The 17,907-nt window shown below is 39.6% G+C and overlaps 1 long non-coding RNA gene across 3 annotated transcripts in view; it reads right to left on the reverse strand.

Annotated features, from left to right (window-relative positions):
* Positions 1–17,907, reverse strand: part of LOC120751860 (uncharacterized) — a 59,556-nt gene that overhangs the window by 9,418 nt on the left and 32,231 nt on the right. For all 3 annotated transcript variants that reach the window (XR_005700545.1, XR_005700546.1, XR_005700544.1), the window contains exon 2: positions 585–699. This is a non-coding gene — a long non-coding RNA (uncharacterized LOC120751860). The remainder of the gene's footprint in view (positions 1–584; positions 700–17,907) is intronic.

Genomic DNA, 17,907 nt, shown 5'->3' on the forward strand with positions numbered 1-17,907 from the left:
TGTGAGCCGAAATTCCAGTGTTGCCACATCAGACTCTTCTCTCAGCGAATCCCCAGCGCGGGGCAAATACAGTTCATTTAATTTATCCTCTTGGCCCATTCCCACTCCTAAAAGACTGTGACATCAGGCTGGTCCATCTGAAAATATCCTCTCTGCCACATCAATTAAACCTGAGAACTGCACTAGGCAGGGCAGCAGCAATGTTTTCTCAGTCCTGACAGAGCAGGGGCAGAGCCCGAACTGCTGCTCCCCGGACCAAGTGGTGACACGTCCAATTCAGCCTTCTTCTGAAGGGAGCGGGGAGCAAGCAGGCTAATGTCAGGCTGAATATTTTTAATATTTATAATGAATAAAATTATATGCTTGGAATGCAGCATTCAGCGTAACAGCATTAAAAGCTAAATTTTTATTTGGATTATATTCATGGTAATAATAAGGAATGTAGGGGTTTTTTTGTGACATAGGTTAAAGAGTCTGTAACCTCTAATTTGACAGGAACTCTATTATCACTCTCTGGAAAATTAGACAAGATAGAATATTAAGACATCCAAAAACTGACACAAATAGAAAACTAGGTCTCTCACTTGCTCCTCTTTCTTTAAACAAGGAAGATGATTATATGCTGTTTGACATTCCATTTTCAGGGCAACTAAAGAGATGCCGGGAGTCACACTTCATTTATTCTTCCAAATGCCACCACTGAAAAAAAAAAAAAAGTGTTGGTATTTGAAGGCACCATACTCCCACAAACAGCGGCCAGAATTAACCTTGTCTTCCTGATGGATTCATTTGTGAAGTCCCTCAGTTTTAGTTTCTCAAGATGAAATTAAAAATACCCTCATGGCTGAGTGTAAGCACTTAAAGCACACACACTACATGGTGGGCCAAAACTCCCCAGGGGTGTAGCCTCGCTGAACTCATTGTATTAGACAAGTCAAGGGGAAATATGTTCTTGTAGAGATTTCCAGCCTCAAGATATTTGGATTTGCTTAAGGTTAGCATCGGAACTTTTACATAACTATTCTGACTGAACCTCACAAAATTTTGAGGTTCGCAACCTGCTCTGGAACTAAGAGAAAAAAAAAATTACTTTTACAACTCTTTCATGATCCCCAGTAAGATGTTTTGCTTTACAGTGTGAATAAAACAATGTTGTTTTGTATCTTGTCATCCCAGTGAACAAAGGCATAATGTTGCATAATGTTCTGTAAACAAACAAACAAGCCCCCTATGTTTTTGTTGGAATTTTATCAATCCAAAATAGGCAAAAAAAATAAAATTCAATTTTTGAGAATTTACTCAAAGCTGACACAAAAAAATCAGAATCATTAGTGAGTTTTTTAGTCTGTTTTTACTCAGGCAAAAGTCCCATTGAAATGAAGCCAATATTACTTCAAAATCTGAATACTGTTTCATTCAGCTTTTCAGCACCAAGATGAAGCTTTAGTTACAACCATCTGTCATGGGTATAATCTCATAGCACTGATACCCATTTCTCTTAAATATAACCTTTCTTCATAAACTCTTTATCTACCTCTGGGGTATATACAAAGCTCAAAAAATACAAACGAAAAATCACTATTTTCACTATTATTGTACATGAACAATAATAGTACCTTGCAGTGTAATAAAAATGCATCCCAGATAGCTTATCTAGGCTGAAACACACACTAGAATACAGTAACTTGAAGACAGAGATAAAGACTTGTTTTGGCACATCTTGAAAGAACGTATGAACCAGAGGGATGGTGGAGAAGAAGACAATGTTGTATTTTTAGATTTCAACACACTGTGAGGTTTCTCAAATGGCAGTTCCTCCATTACCACTAAAAATCCACTATGTATGCATATTTGACTATTAATAAGATGAGGTTTACAATGCACTTTCAATGGGAAAAATTACAAAGACACAGGAAAACATTGTTAGAATTGTGCCCAATAATGAAGCATTATCATCCTTGAGAGCTTGTGCTCCTCAACACCCAAGTATTTCCACACTGTTCTTGCTAATGTGTGACAAAAAAGCTCAGAACTCTGGACAAAATAGAGAAATAGGGGTTGATGGTGACTGAAATGAGGAAAGAGCACAGGGGCTGAACTGGGTGTCATCCCAGTTGGGGCTGCATTTCTAAACTGGGCTACTGAGATGCTTCTTTCTCTCAGACCAAGTAGTGGGTCGTGCCAAACTCAACTATCCAAAAATGCCTGTGCACTTCAAGGTGTGGACAGAAACAGTAATCTGCCCTCAGACCTGTCTGGCTGGCATCCATCCTGGTCTGTACAGCCACATTAGCAAGATTCCCTGTCCACCTGCAGTGCTGGGACACAGTAATTTAGTTTTTTACTTCCAGACTAGTCTGAGCATGCCCTTCCCTGCAGACATGCCCCTTACTGAAAAATAACCGGTCAAGGTCAAAAGAGGAATTTCAAGTAGTGTTATATCAAGTGCTATATTGATTGGTTGTTTTTATTTTCACACATAAAATCCTAAATAATGCATTATCTTTCAGCATACCAAAATCTAAAAGTCATCACCAACCGCCCGGAACAAAAAGCAGGGCAGAGTTGTTCAGGGGAAAGAAGACTCTTGATTTTTGACATGTCTAAAGTTTTTGACTCAAAACCGATTTTTTTACATCGGTTGTGATTTTTGGAGACGTGGAATGACTATACTGCTAATGATAGTTTTTTGAACCTAAAGGCCTGGCCTTCATCTTCAATGACAACACAATGCTAAGAGGTTGGTTTGGGATTTTTTGCAAGGAGCATCATCCAGAAACAGAAACTTCCAACTCCTCAAGACAAGCAGCTGCAAAAACACAACACTTTGATTTTAGAAGTCTGTATCAGACTTCCTGAGGATTCTGGGAAGTGTAGTCTCCTAGCTTAGTTTCTCCTAAAATGTAATAAATTTAAGACAAACCATCCAGGTGTTTTTGTTGGTAAACACGAAGTAAATACTGCTGCCTGAAATTATCTTCACAACCTAAGGGAAGAAAACCAATTGGAGCCTATTCCTCTGGTGTAAACAGATTATCCCCTTGTTTAAAGTGATGAAGTTGTCTCTCCCTTTTGCTCAAATATACAAAACAATATAACTTATCAATTTGCCAGGACGCTGGGTAATATCTCCAGGGCTGGCTATCAGCTGGTCTAATTGTAAGACAGTTTTACATTAGGCACAGGGAGAGGGGGAATTTGGTAAGCGCCGAGAAGAGGGCAGGAGGAGAAAATAGGTCAGATAGCTTACAAACATGCCAGAAACAGAGACTAATAGGTCTTCTTCTTACTCTGTAATAAAATTAATGTTGCCCCAGCAGCATGCTATTTGGTACATCCATCTAATCTATTAAACAAACAAGAAGACAAAGGATTAGCTGAAGATAGTACTCCTGTGTATTTGTGAACTAGTTCCTCGTAATTAACAAAATTGATGATAAATATAATTTTGTTTTTACTTTCTCTTCATTTTCACATACAAACATGTGATATTATATATCAACTAGAATAAAATCTGCTAAACTGATTATGAAACTACAAATCTATGATTTATTTATATGTTCAGTAACAGCATTTTCCTTTTTGCTGGTTCCTTCACGTACTAAAAAGAAAGGGCAAAACAAGAGGAGATATGCACAATTTCACCCACCAGAATTTCACATTAAACCCCACAACGTGCACACAGCAAAGCAAACGGTGCAAAAAACATGAAAGGGGAGAAAAGGCTGGACAACTCTGAACAAAAGCAATCTCAAGTACAAAGACTTGAGATCTTTTTAAGATCTTTGCAAGCAGAGAGGAAAAATAAGTGCTTCAAAATGGGGACAAAGTGAAGAGGGTTCTTTATAAACACTGACTCGAAGCCTTCAGACATTAAAGACTCACATTATAGACCAATACTATAAACTCCCCCAAACATCATCTCTCTAAATGCTTGAATTAATTTTTCTCTTGTCACTGGGAATTAAGTTTACTTGGTCAATCAAAACTGTCTGATTCTCTGCAAGAATTTTCAGCCCTTAGTACAGTTTGTAAGCAGCTCTGCAGAACAGGCCCCTTGAAACTATAGAAGAAGACGGGAAAATGGCACTACTGCAGCAGGGATAGTCCTGCAGAGAGGAAATCCAACAAAAGATGCATTATGCTATTAACAATAAGAAAACAGCTCTACAATTTCCTCTTATTTCCAATATTTACATTGACTCGGTGCCCCAAAAAACCCATTAAATCCTCCCGCATCTCAAAATCTGAACGGAGTTTATAGACAAAATTTAAAGACTACAGGTAAAATATTTTTTCACTAAGAATACTATTGCTGGCATTTGAAAAATTCTCTTTTGCCTTACAGGCACAGTGGACAAGTGTGTTCAGTTTAAGATTCCCAAATTTATCATATCTGCTGCAATGACAGCATACTCACATGATGACAGTAGCCAAGATATCAGTGCTGATTCATATCTGCATGAAACTCACTCTTCGGTTCATAAAATTCTTCTTATCTTTTTGTTAAGTTTGAGGTCTGCTGGAATCTAAAAGCTCAAAGTGAAAAACAGCCTGTGTCTATTCTGGGGCTGAGCTAGAAGAAAAAAAACTGAGTTCCACAGCTTTCCCCCCAAACAGTAACACATTCAGTTTTATTTATAACTCTCACCTATTTTGGAAATTTTTGTGAACCTGGCCTGACATTCAAATTGGTAATTCAGCTTAAAACCAGGGAAGGCTCCTCTCCTTTTATGCTTCCATACAATTGCTTTGAGAAGGTTAATAAACAACAAAGATATTAATAGCATACCATGACATGACCTATGAACGTCCCAACGTGATTATTACATTCTAAAAACCAGAGGTAAATAGACAATAATCTACCATGAACTGCTCCTGTTAAGCAGCAAACAGAAGAAGAAGGAAAAGATAGTGTCTCTATGTTGGAGATTATAAAAGGCTCTGAAAACTGCAGTGTGACTTTGGCATGGGTGACACAGAGTTGCGAACATTTTCAAGGAGGTCCCACCAGACCTTGGAACTAACGATCCTCTTTCAAATCTGTCTGCTTCTTCCTTTTAATCCTCCCTTTCTGTTGTTTTTGCTTGAGAGAAAACAACAAGGCATGATGCTGTGGGAGAGATGCCAATACTCAGCTCCTGCTGAGAAGTGGAGAGAGGAAAAAAAATAAAAAATAAAAAAAAAAGATGTGTCGGAGCTGGAGCTGCTGAATCCTGCTCACTTGGTGCAGAGGAATTAAACAGCGTCTCCCTTCACTGCCTAAATAGGGCAAATTTGGATTACCTGGCTGAGAGGATGTCTTTCACTGAGGGTGTGAAGTAAAATTACGTGTGTTTGAGGTAGGAAAGGGATGTGCCAGCTTAACTCTGTTGCTGCCTTAAGCAGCATCCAAGGGAGATGGGAATTGCCCTGCTCTGGGTGGTGTGTCCCTCCACACCCGCCTCCACAAGGAGAGGCAGCGCCTCCTCCCTCCATGGTGCTCAGACCATGAGCCACAGACACACTTCCAATGACAGAAGGAGCAACTGGGTATGGGCAAAAAACAAACCATACCCAGAAACCATCCTTTTTGCCTCAATTTTTAGCATAGGTCTGTGATGCCATATAAAATTGGAATTTTCAGAATTCAGCTTTTAACTTTCTCCACCTGCTTTAGTTTTTTAATACAGCATTTTTAACTGTGAGGATGACACAGGAGACGTCTGAACAAAGCTATTTGCTGTTCTGTCTCCATCACAGGGTGTGGCTGGGAGTTTGGAAAACTGGAATTTCTACCTCATGGCACAACTGCCACGAAGAACAAGCACTAAAATCAGTATTTAGTCTTAAACACGATTTTTCTAAAAAGAACCTCTTGATAAATTACAACAAAAATTAGCAATATTGGCATCAATCATGTACTCTGAAAGCCTCAAATTATTTTTAAAGAGGAAACCAAACACCATGATCCATATTAAAAAAAAAAAAAACAACAAAAAACCTAGAGTGCACAGAGAAGTCAAGTATTTTCTCCTAATCTGATGTCTTTTCCATGGTCCCACAGTTTCTTCGTCTCCAAACACTGACTCAGAGTGTAAGTAATTACAAATTTGAGAGTTTTTGAAACATTAATGCAAAAGAACTCGTCTTCTGTGGAAGTCCACATCATCTGCATTTACATTCTGAGAGTATTGACATTATTCTGTTCCAAAGGAGAACTGATCACCTTGCTCTAAAACTGGGTTGTTTCCAAGCAGGGAAAAGCAGAAAAAGTGATTGTGATGCCCAGTCAGAAACAGACACACACACACACAGAGCTCAGAACTAACATTTCCTTTCACAAATCCAGGCTAGGACAATAGAGTACATCCAAAGCCATGAGCAGCATCCTAATTTTTGGGGCACCTCCACAGGCCAGTGTCCAGGCTCCAGCAATGCCGAACTCCTCCTCCCCCCCTCCACAGGAATGGTGACAATTTGCATGGATAAGCAAAAGTACTCAGCAGCTGCTGGATTTCACATCCAGCTTTTCCACTTCCCCCTCCCAAGTCCCAAGGCAAGGCCACAGCAGAAAAGCAAGCAAGTCAGAGCAGCATCCCACAGGCCACCAGCTGGACTGCTCAGAGTTATCCCAGCTCCAAGAGGGCTTTTTCATCTTACTGCTTGTGCAGGAAGTTACATCCTTCTCTCTCTCTCTCTTCCCCTTCCTCCTTTCTCCCGCCAGTCATTCATTTAACTTTTTGGAAGCAAACAGAAAAGGGAGCCAGCACTTGCAGGAAGGGCATCTACCATGAGATTTTTGTCCCCCCTCTGACAGTCATCCCAGCAGCAGCCTAAAGCTGAGATAGAGCCACAGCTCACAGCCAGGCTCTTTCACCTGGACTCACAGTGAGCTCTGAGCTGGCAGGTGAGGTCACACCCCTCCTGTGTGACACACAGGGACACAGGAGAAAGGATTTTCCCTCTGAAGACCTTTCCCCAATTCCAGCCCTCTGTGCTGTGAGCCATGCAGTGGGAGCAAAGGTGTCTATCCCCAGGGATTTGCACCCTGCCACGCCTGGCCCTGACTATCCACAACAGGATGATGTCTCTGTGAGAGAGTGGCCCTGATACCAAATGCTATGTGTCACAGAGACAGAAATCAGAAAAAAAAAGTTAAATACATTCCCTCTTTCTCATGCATGTGCGAGTGATTTCTCCATTCTGCAGCCAATACACAGGCTCCAGAACTGCAGCTTTTTTCACACTAGTTCAGCCCTCCTTTCCAAAAAGAAAGGCTTAATTCGAAGCTCAGTTCAGTCAGGAAGGAAAAGCAGTCCTTCAGCTGCAAAGATTTTCAAGCCATATGTAGTACTTTGAGGTCTGAGTTTTTACTTGCATCGTTTACCCTGTGCCTGGTCAAACGTTTTTTTCTCCCTTGACTTTTCCAGGCCTCTTCCTCACCAGCCCACCAGTTTGTACTCATATGCCTGTTTTAATGAGCCTTCCTTACATCCCTCCTTTCAGACCAAGCTGTTTTAATATTTCTGGTTTATTCATTTTCTTTTTAAATTCTAAGCAACTAAACAAACTTAGAAAGCAATTATTAGCAGGACTGGCAAGAAGATACCAAGTTTCTCAATGTCTTCCAAATTAACATCTGATCTATTTAACAGAAAACAACACATAACTGTAAGACTTACCTTAAGTTTTGACAAACTATGCAGGAGAAATCTGAACTACAGTTATCATGCAATATGCAAATTTCAAGATGATATTTTAGCTGATGTTTAAGTTGAAGCATGTGGCAGGAAACCTGGCTCACAGCAAAAAGCCAGTTTGCCAGGAAGGCTTCTGTGCCTGCTAATACAGAGATGCAGACAAAAGAGGTTCTGCAAAACCTAAATGAACAGACCTAATTTATCTAAGTCCTTGACAGCCCACAGAGTACAAAGCAAAGGTCTTAGGGCAGCAAGAGGGGGAAGTCTTTACAAATACAGCATAATTTTTTGCACCTTTGTATTCTGCAGATGGGCCATATTGCTTATAAAGGTTGAATGCTTTTGACAAGGAATGAAGAATACCACAGCAGTGATTTTTATTTGTTTGCCATTAATACAACTGCCTAAAGCAATCCTCACTTTTGCCTGATTCTCCTTTGGAGCCTCCCATCCCGACACCCTGCCATTCTGTTTTACACCTGTTGCATAATATGCAAACACCAAACTAACTAGAAAGAGCAAAAGGGTGTTCTACACACAGTTCCCAGTGAGTTTCTGCCTCATGGAGGCTGGCAGGCACTTACACACCCTAGGGACAACAGAGATTTGGAAAAAGAGGTGGCTGTCCTCCTTCCAGTATGGCTGCTAGTGTTGGAGAGCACATTCAATTTATTTACCTGGGGGGGGGGGAGCATATGTCAGGAACAAAAAGAGAAACAAATTCCTATTGTTTTTAAAGTGCTGCAAAATTGTCTGAGGAAGCTGCAGGTTAGCACCGCTTCAGATTGTTGCTGCATTAGTTTTGCTTTTACTGTGGAACACCATGGGGTAAAAACCTCAGTCTTCCTCTGGAAAAAAAATTGGAAAAAAAAAAAAAATAGCAAAACAAACCAATACTGGTATCAGAAAAGGGTGGGGGGAGAAAAATGACAGCCACTGGCCTGCCCTTTAACCTTTCTAACAGAGCTGGTGGCCGCAATGAAGTTTAATCAATGCAATGGAAGTGACATTTCACAGTCAAATCAAATTAAATGGAAATGAAAGGAAAATCTGAGGTCCAACCTAAAGGCTGTTCCCTCTTGCACCGAGGTCATTGCCATGGCAACTAAATGCTACAAATGTGTAGAGTAAATCCTTAACAAATCTGTAGAAAGCGTGTCCAATTGAATATGATAGTTTCTGTCACTGTACTTTGTACCTTTCAAAAGAAAGGGAGACAATAAAACAAAGCACATCTTAGAGCCCATGTAGCAGCAAAGAAGTTCTGCCAGCGAGTACAGGGCACAGCAGTGCACTTAATCTTCCTCTTATGCCTGGACATGGAGAAACTGAGCAGCTTTATCGTAAGACAGCAAGTGGGGAGCTGTGGACAGAGACCATATTAAGTGGATTAGGGCATGGTGTGTTACATTTTTCAGTCTTGCTTCAGCTGGAGAGCTGATGACTGGGAAAACTTCCTGGTATCGCTGCAAACATGTTCCATCGTGGCTGAGAGCGATTCTTACCACAGAGCACCCACAGCTTCCACCATTCCCGGCTTCAGCATGCTCCTCCCTCACCCTTCTGCCCCTGCCTGGTGAGAGAAGGCTGATTTCTCAGAGGGCTTGGGATGGTGAAGGGCCGATTAGAAAACATCAGCAGCTGCTAGGAAAAAAAAATCAGGGATGCTCCCACCTTTTTGCTTGCAGCCCTTTCTCTGTCCAGCTCCAAGGCAATGGGGCCGGAGCAGCCGGCCCGTGACCTGCCCACGACACTCTCTGGGCACAAAGGCTGCTGGAAAAGAGGACATGAACCCATTGCATCCCCTACACACTCCAGCATCACAGGCAGCCCTCACCCCCGTTCTCTCTGCATCAGCTCTGACTGACACATGGGCAAACTCCACACCTCTCCGTGCCCCTGTGGAGAATTAAAGGTAATTACCAATTCCTACTGCCACTCAAGACCTATATTTCACTCCTCAGCCTAACAGCTTCTGACAATGAAGGGCAATTTAGGAACCACATCAAAATACAACAGTCTCTCTGCTATTTAATTCCAACATTTCCACCTGTGTAAGCAAAGAGATGAGGAGAGGGAAAGGCACCACTCAGGATATGGGATTTTTTTTTTTTTTTCCTTTTTCTTGCAAGAAGTGGAAGACTTTTCACACCGAGCTGTGACCTTCCTCAGAACTTGTCATTTATCTGAGCCGCATAAGGTGGCAACCATTATCATCTCCTTGAACACAGGGAAGTTTTGGTTCCGCTGTAGCGATGCAGTCACTGCGCATTACGGGAGATCTCGGGAGATTCCGCGCCCTGGGCCAGCACGGGCTGGGAGTATTGCAAATCTGATCCGAGGTGACATTTCCTACTCAAATACAGACAGCCCCGGGACATCACACACCTTCCTGCATGAATAGCAATACACACTAATGAACTAATTTCTGGGGGGAAATCGTTACTTCCTGAGTGAGTGGGGGAGGAGACTTCACTGACACTTCAACCAGAATAAGATTCTGGTTTTCTGGCCTTTTTTTTTTTTTTTTTTTAACAGCTTTTTGCAAACAGCAAACACGCTTCACGTGGCTATAACAGAGCATCTCCAGCCAAGACCATGGACTTAGGATCTCTGTGTACATGAAATCACACTCATTCCTCTGCAATGTATCCACATGCCCCACCATGCTTACAGGAGATTCTCAACTGTACGTAAGGAAATAGATTTACTCTGAATTCATTCTGGTATTATATTCACTCAGTATTGCTGGTTATTCTAATTCAGACTAGCCAAGCCCTCTTTTTTTATCACGCATAACAGTGATATTTACAGATCATTTTACATTTCTTTTACCCTTTAAGTGCCGCTGGATGCTTGTGGTCATTTTTTCATGCTCACATGTGTTGTAAAAGCACTCAAAAAATTTGGCTGGCAGACCAAGCAAGATGGTTGTACTGGAAGAATAAAAGTGACAATTGGCTGTAAAACATACGTAAGCTCTGAGTCAGACACAAAAGACCAAGGAAAATTGCCTTTATATTACCATTATTGTGGCTTTTTTCTTGAGCTTCCATGGAAAAATAAACTGAAAAAGTACTTCAGAGGACCAGGTAGATCAGGAAAGCAGTAAATGAACGTACGGAGAGGGGAGACACAAGTACAAAGCTGCAGGCACAAGCGCTTGGTGCTGAAACCAGTGTTACCCACACAAGTGGTTTCTTGTCAATAGAAATTGTTAACAACAACACTAAATTTTAGAGGGTTCATAATCTAGAAACCTACTTACTGTCATAGCAAGTCTCTGTGAAATGCAGCTGATGAAACACCATCACTCAGGTTCCATCAGGACATTTTACCAGAGTAAAATACAGCGTTTAACCCTTAGGTCCTTAATCTCTGCTTTGGGTTAAAGGAGATGGAGAGGTTTTGGCACAGAATAAAACATTACAGAACAGAGCCAGGGAAAAAAGAGCAAGGAAAAGTGAAAGGTACTGAATACATAAGGAGATGAAATGCTGGGAAGAGACCCCTATTCCTATCATATCAACACTCCTCGCACCCAGTTGTTCTTACTGAAAAAGAAGCAAACTGTGGAACTAACAGCTAGTGAATGGTCTACTCAGAGCTTTAGAATTATATGGAAGGAAGCTGTTTAATAAAATCACATCTTTGTTGGAGAACTCAGTGTCAATAACAAATTAACTTTTTAAAAAATTCTCTGATTTTTTTCATAAATATCTGTGGGATCTTCCTTAATATGCCTTGGTCTTGCCCTCTTAAAAAAAAAAAAGGATAGTCACACAAAGCAGAATTTGCAATGTGATGGACAATGACAAGCAAATAAGGTCTCTGAAACAATTTCTATTTTTTCCAGTACTGTTTGATACATATTTTCTCATGTTATTTCTTTTATATTATTTTTTGAGATCTAACAACTGCTTTTAATAAGCAACTGTTATTGCAAACATATAATTATACTAGGCCACAGTCCAACAAAGCACTTAAAAGCACAGATTAAAGACACTGAAAACAATGGTATTATTTATGTGCTTAAGGTTAAGCATTTGCTGAAGGACTCTGATGGATCAAAGCCCTATTTCTATTACATCTACAGAAAAAATATTATATATGTTAATTAAACGTAAAATATATGTAAATTAACCAGCACATGAAAAATAGCACTTGCATAAATGTTTTTAACCCTATATAATTTGTAATCATAGAATATTTCAGTCAGTCAAGATGAAAAATAACTGCAAATATCAACCATTTTATCACAGAGTGACAAATTCCTGGAACTGAAAAACTACAAAATAACTTGCTATGAGAGACTTCTCATAAACCATCTCTTGAGTAAGTACTTCACATTCTGAAGCAAAAAGGAGAAAGTAAAGAGACAGAAAGTGCATCTCATTTACCTTCAAATTTCAGTAATTCATACATGTGCTTGATTGGTAATTTTTTTTTAATCAGTAGTTTTGTTAGGACGGTCCACAAGTTATTTGCAGGTAGTGCCTAATAATCCTATTTTATCAAAATATCTTCCTTGGTTTTTCCATTGAACAATTCCTTGTTCTTAAATTAAGGATGGAATGGACAACAGTGATTAATTTCCATTCTCTCCAGAATTACTTGTTTTGTTTAACTGTACACCCTTTCTTATTCTTTTGTTCACTAATAAAAACCCCATCTTGACAAAAAAACTCACAAAAAAATTATTTCCGCTGTAAATGACTATGCATTTTATATTGACCATTTAAAAAAGATAAAGCAATTTTTATAATATTTCAATTTCAAAAATCCTAGAAAGGGTCTCTTGATAAAGTTGGAAAATTTCCCATTTTAAACACTAGCCTTAAAAAGTGCTGTTTGATATACAAAGACAAATTTCCATCTGAAAATTACTTTCACCCGATGTTTCTTTTAAATTTTATGTTGATAAAATAGAAAAGGCCTTTATTTTATTTCAGTATAATGTTGTGACAGATGAAACCAAAAAAACTTTATTAAAAATAGTTCTCCGCTGGAAATCCCAAATGTATTTCATTTCTATTTAATTTGGAAATTACAACAGTTAAAAAAAAAATGTGATTCAGACTAACACTAAAATTTGCAGTACTTTAGATTTGTTTTCATATTCACTTTTTCTAGTCTTTCTGTTTTGATATTTTTTTGGTTTATTCCCCCCCCCAACTTGGAGCAAATATAATTATTGCTACCTTAATCTTCCATGATAGCAAGTAACATCTCCTTCAATATTTTAATATGAAATGGTGTATGGTTGAATACTGAAATATAACCAGAGGAAAAAGTAATTAATTGTCTTATGTCTTTAAATTAAACATGTACTTGGAGAATTATAGCCAAGAATTACACTCAATGCAAAGTTCTAAATGACAGTAAAACCCATCAAATGGCCTGATCACACCTTCTTTTAATCAAATTTATGCCAGCTCACTGACTTTGCTTATGACTTGACTTCAATTTTGATTTTCTCTATGCAAATAGGGATTTCGCTTGAATCCTTCAATAATGACCAACAGATAAAAAAAGCTGAGAAATAATGACATACCTGAATAATCAGCTACTCCTGGAAATGTTGGGTCAATTAGACCTTGTATCAGCATACAGAAGAATTTAACATAAAAATGGCTAAGGACTCGGGGAAACTTCAAGGATGGGGATATGTGCATTCCTAGGAAAGTAAATTCTGGAAACTACACTGCAGTTCTCAGCTCCCCAGTGGTGACAAGAATAGAGGAGCTTCTGATTAATTCCAGCTCTACATTTTCTACATTCTGGTTCCAGTAGCTGTTTCAATAGCCATCAGAAGTTGTCAAACCAAGTACAAAAACCAGACATTTCTGACTTTCTGAAATGAGCACCTCCCCTGCAAAGTAATAGCCACAGTTAATAAGAAGAAAGCACAGAGAATTTTCACTTATTAGTTGAAATATGTTTTGGGTTTTTAACATGTTTTTTTTTCATTTAGAGGGACACACTGCCATTCACTCAAGATGACAAGTCTACAGATGGGAATCACAGCTTTATCACCAACATTCTTAACTTCCTACTGTCCAAAACAAAGCAAGGCTACACCAACAGATTGTTGTGGGCATCTTTTTCCCAGACATTATGATAAATATCAGGCTGTGATGGAGGCAAGGAAAGAACTGAGGAACTGCCCCTTATTCTGCTTTGAAGGAACAGAGTATCCAGGGCTCTCACACCACTATGGAGTTAGTGCTGAAACTCCTAAATGCAACTAGAGAAGTGCATCTCAACTGTTTTGTGTACCACAGATGTACTGTTTAATTAAGCCATCCAAAAAAAAAAAAAAAAAAAAAAGGAAAATGGAAACAAGGGGATACAAAAGAGAGGGAAACTTCTTCAGCAAGTTAAAGCACTCTTAATAAGTAACAACATGACATTAGTCATTAAGAAACAAGAACTCTAAATAATGCATTCCGAACCTATAGATCTAAACCAGAAGATAACAAAGCCTCATAAATCTGTTTGTTCATTAAGTTAAAAAAAGGCAGACTTTGTGTTGCTATCATGTCAGCTGGCACCAAACTGTACGCAATTTAGCGCGACTACAAAGTGAAGCCCATAGTCTACAATGGCAGGGTTTTTGATCACGCTAATTAACAGCCATTTTGTTTAAAATAAACAGATACGACTCTAATTGCCTTTTTTACATAAGAAAGGGAAGATCTTAAAAGTGAAAGCATGCAAAAGGAAAGATCAGACAGTCGCCTTTCAGGCTGATAAGCAAACTCTGTGTGAAATGAGCGCAAATGAAGTTTGAGACACTCTGGATTGACAGCAGGGAGACAGCAAAGCAAGAAGAGGAATGGCTTCCCAAGCTGGAAATGCATGGCCATCGTGTCTTCCACAAGGAAATGCTCTGTTTCAGATCCTTATTTTTCCTGGTCTGTCTTCTCCTTATTTTCCTTTGCTGCCTTCTGAGCACCTGGCAGCAAGGAATTTCCTCGTTCGCAGGGCTGAGTCTGCACCAGCGCTACCTGAACTCGTGAAAACACCAGATGACACAAGAAGCCTGGTCAGGATGTCCGTACAGACTCTGACCGGCCAGGAAAACGCTGTAGGAAAGGAAGGAAAGGAACATGGAAGAGGCACACCAATCCCTGCGCCTGCAGCTAACCCCGGCAGCAGAAGAGGGGCCAGCAGCACCCTACTGCTCCATGTGCCAGCCTCAGGGATACACAGAAAGAACATTCAGGTCCCTAAGAAGTCCTGATGAGTAACATGCAGGGCAAGTGCTGGGACACAATCCAGTGTTCTAGCTAACTTCAGTGAGCCTGCACTGCAGCCTGGAGTTGCAGTGAAATTTCGGGTTTTTTTTTTTTTCCTTTTCTTCCTCAATGTTGGTTACTTCTACTATATTTATTGCCTTTCAAACCTAAATTCAAATATGCTTTTTAAGCACACAATAACATTACAGAGTAAAGCAATGAAGCAAAAACATTAAAAACTATTTATGCAAAAAAAAAAAGTTCCCTCACCTTTCTCCCCACTAATGAAATTCACACTCCCTCTGCCAAAAAAACCCACTCTGGTAGGTTTTAGGATGCAAGCAAAGAATAAAACCATTCAAAAATGCCTCCCTGTACTTTAAGAGTGCGACATCCCCACACTCACCTTAGTAACAAACCCTCTGTTACAGCAACCTGCAGCATCGTTCCTCAGCAGGACAGATTCCTGTGTGAAACAGCACTCTGACTCTCTTCCACAGTATTTCAGAGATAAGAGCAAGGTCCTTATTTTGAGGACACCACATGGACTGCATGTTTTCAGCATATTCAAAATATCACTGAAAGTTCCAAAATCACAGTAAATTGCTCTGCTTAGGCACAGCAGGCTTTTATGCCATTGTGCTAATGGTACAGCAGGAGACCGAGTTTTTGCAGGACCTGGTCAAAGACGTGGCAGCAGCTCCCACTGGAATAAGGGTCTGTGAAAAACCTCAGCATTTCCCACTGCATCTGATGAATGAACTTGCCTTTCCTAATGCCTCACACCACAATTTGTACATTTAAAACAACAAACGAAGCCCCATTCGAGGATTTGATTTGATGTAACAAAGCTTTTTCCCTCGGATGAAACAGAGAGGACTGTCACACATCAGCCACGTTTATGAACATGTTTCTGTAAGAAATTTAGATGCAACAATGAGAATCTGACAGCACAGATTACATCTCCTCAAACACTGTTAGTCCCTCTTCTTGCTGGGACTACAGGACTAAGCGACTCTGGCACGCACAGGAGAGCCAAGGCACCGAACACACAGATCTGCAGGGTGCAGCTGACCTAAAATTCCCATGAGGCACCACAACACCATCCACATACAAAGATTTTTCTGTTTTCAGTGAAACTGTGAAGTAAAAATTATCCTACATACGCTTCTCAGAACTCAGCTTTGCAAACCCGGTTTTAAACCAAACACTTCCAGCCAGCTTTATTGATAACTACATCAGAGAAGAATTTCATCACAAGAGCAATCTCCCTGGCCTTCAAATATTTTGTTAATGTAACTCTGAACATCAGACATATTCCCTATCAAAAACAAGCATCAGTATATACTGTAGGGGAATTTCATTACTACTGAAACAGTACAATGTATTGTGCTGCTGGCTGGGAATCTCAGACTAAATGACTTCAGCTTTCAGATCAGCAGCCAGAACTGACTACAGCTGGGCTAATTTGATTTAGACGAGGCCATGTTGTTGCTTTTCAAACATTAAAACCCCACAGAGCCGTAAAAGACCAACGGTAGTGTTGCCCGAGAAAGGGCAGGCAGAAAGATGCAGCAGCTCTCCAAGCACAAACCAAGGCTGCCAACATACTCCTTCAAGAAGCACACTGTGGGGAATAAGACATTAAAAGGGAGGTAAGAAAGAAAACAAGGTGGATTTTGGCATGAACCTACCACTAGCATCAGGTCAGAAATCATATTGCAGAGCCATGAGTGCCATAGCCCTGCAGCTGGTTTATCATCTCACTATGGCCAAAGCGGTACTTTCAAATACAGACCGCGTCCACGTACCAGCAGGTTGTACACCAAATGTTGAAGGCAGTAGTAACTACAGTGCCATTATTGGGAAAATCTGTCACAATCTGCTGTACCAAAGGACTATCCTCACAATATTATTATTGTGAGGAAATAATAATTTGGAAAAGTGATCTGGCTAAATTACAATCACAGCTCCTCGATAATCCTTGTGGGTCTCTTCCACCTTAGAGTATTCTATGGTTCTTTATTTTCAAACTATTTGAGTTTGAATCTAGAACCCACTAACTTCTCAATTTGACTTCAGTTCCTCCTGCCTAAGTCACATGACGAAAAATAATTACTTACCTAAAAGGGCAATTTTAGCAAACAGAACTGAAGTTCATAAATTAAATACAGAATAAGCACATAATAAAAAACCTTTCACATTCTCTTCTGTGTGTCTGTGTCCACTTTTCTCTCTTCCAGGAAATATTTTGAGGGACAATTATGCTTTAAAATCACATGTTAAACTCTAATCACTAGTATCAGCTTTTAAGAATATTTTCAGCAACAATTTTATGCAGCACAACAAAAGACAATTTGCCTCCAAAGATCTGACTGCCCTTCTTAACTACCATACTTCTTTGAGGTAAAACATAAAAATAACCCATCGTAACAAGGAAATTCCTAAAAATTAAGTTCTGGGTAAAAGTAAGTGCGGCAAATCTGGCCATTAAAAATTTTGAAATAAAAACTTTATTTGAAGAATTTAGAATTGAAGTCTCAAGTAAACTCTGACTCAAGTAAAGTAGTACACTTTACTGTAATTCTGTGTTATGACTTCATGTTAAAATCAAATGCATAATTTACCTTACCAAGAGGTATGGCAATAACTGGGAATATAACACAAGTAGGATAACAGTAAAACAAACTACAGGCAATCAATAAACAATAATGTATACTGTAATGCAGGATTGCTTTGTAGCTTTGAATTCTTTTCAAAGAGTTCCTCCCACAGCAGGAGAAACACTCCATGGTTACTTAAAAAAAAAAAGACATAACATATGTTTGGAACTTTGCAGAAATTCTGTATCCTGGAATTTGAAAGTTCTATAGAGTATCACTGAATTTTTCATATTTAATGTTTTCCATTGGAAAAATCTTTGGGTTTAGTGTTCATTCAAACCTCAAAAGCAGTAAATCATGTTTTCATTCCAATACCTAAAT

The sequence above is a fragment of the Hirundo rustica genome, chromosome 4 (assembly GCF_015227805.2).
Source record: "Hirundo rustica isolate bHirRus1 chromosome 4, bHirRus1.pri.v3, whole genome shotgun sequence".
In the NCBI taxonomy this organism is placed as follows: domain Eukaryota; kingdom Metazoa; phylum Chordata; class Aves; order Passeriformes; family Hirundinidae; genus Hirundo; species Hirundo rustica.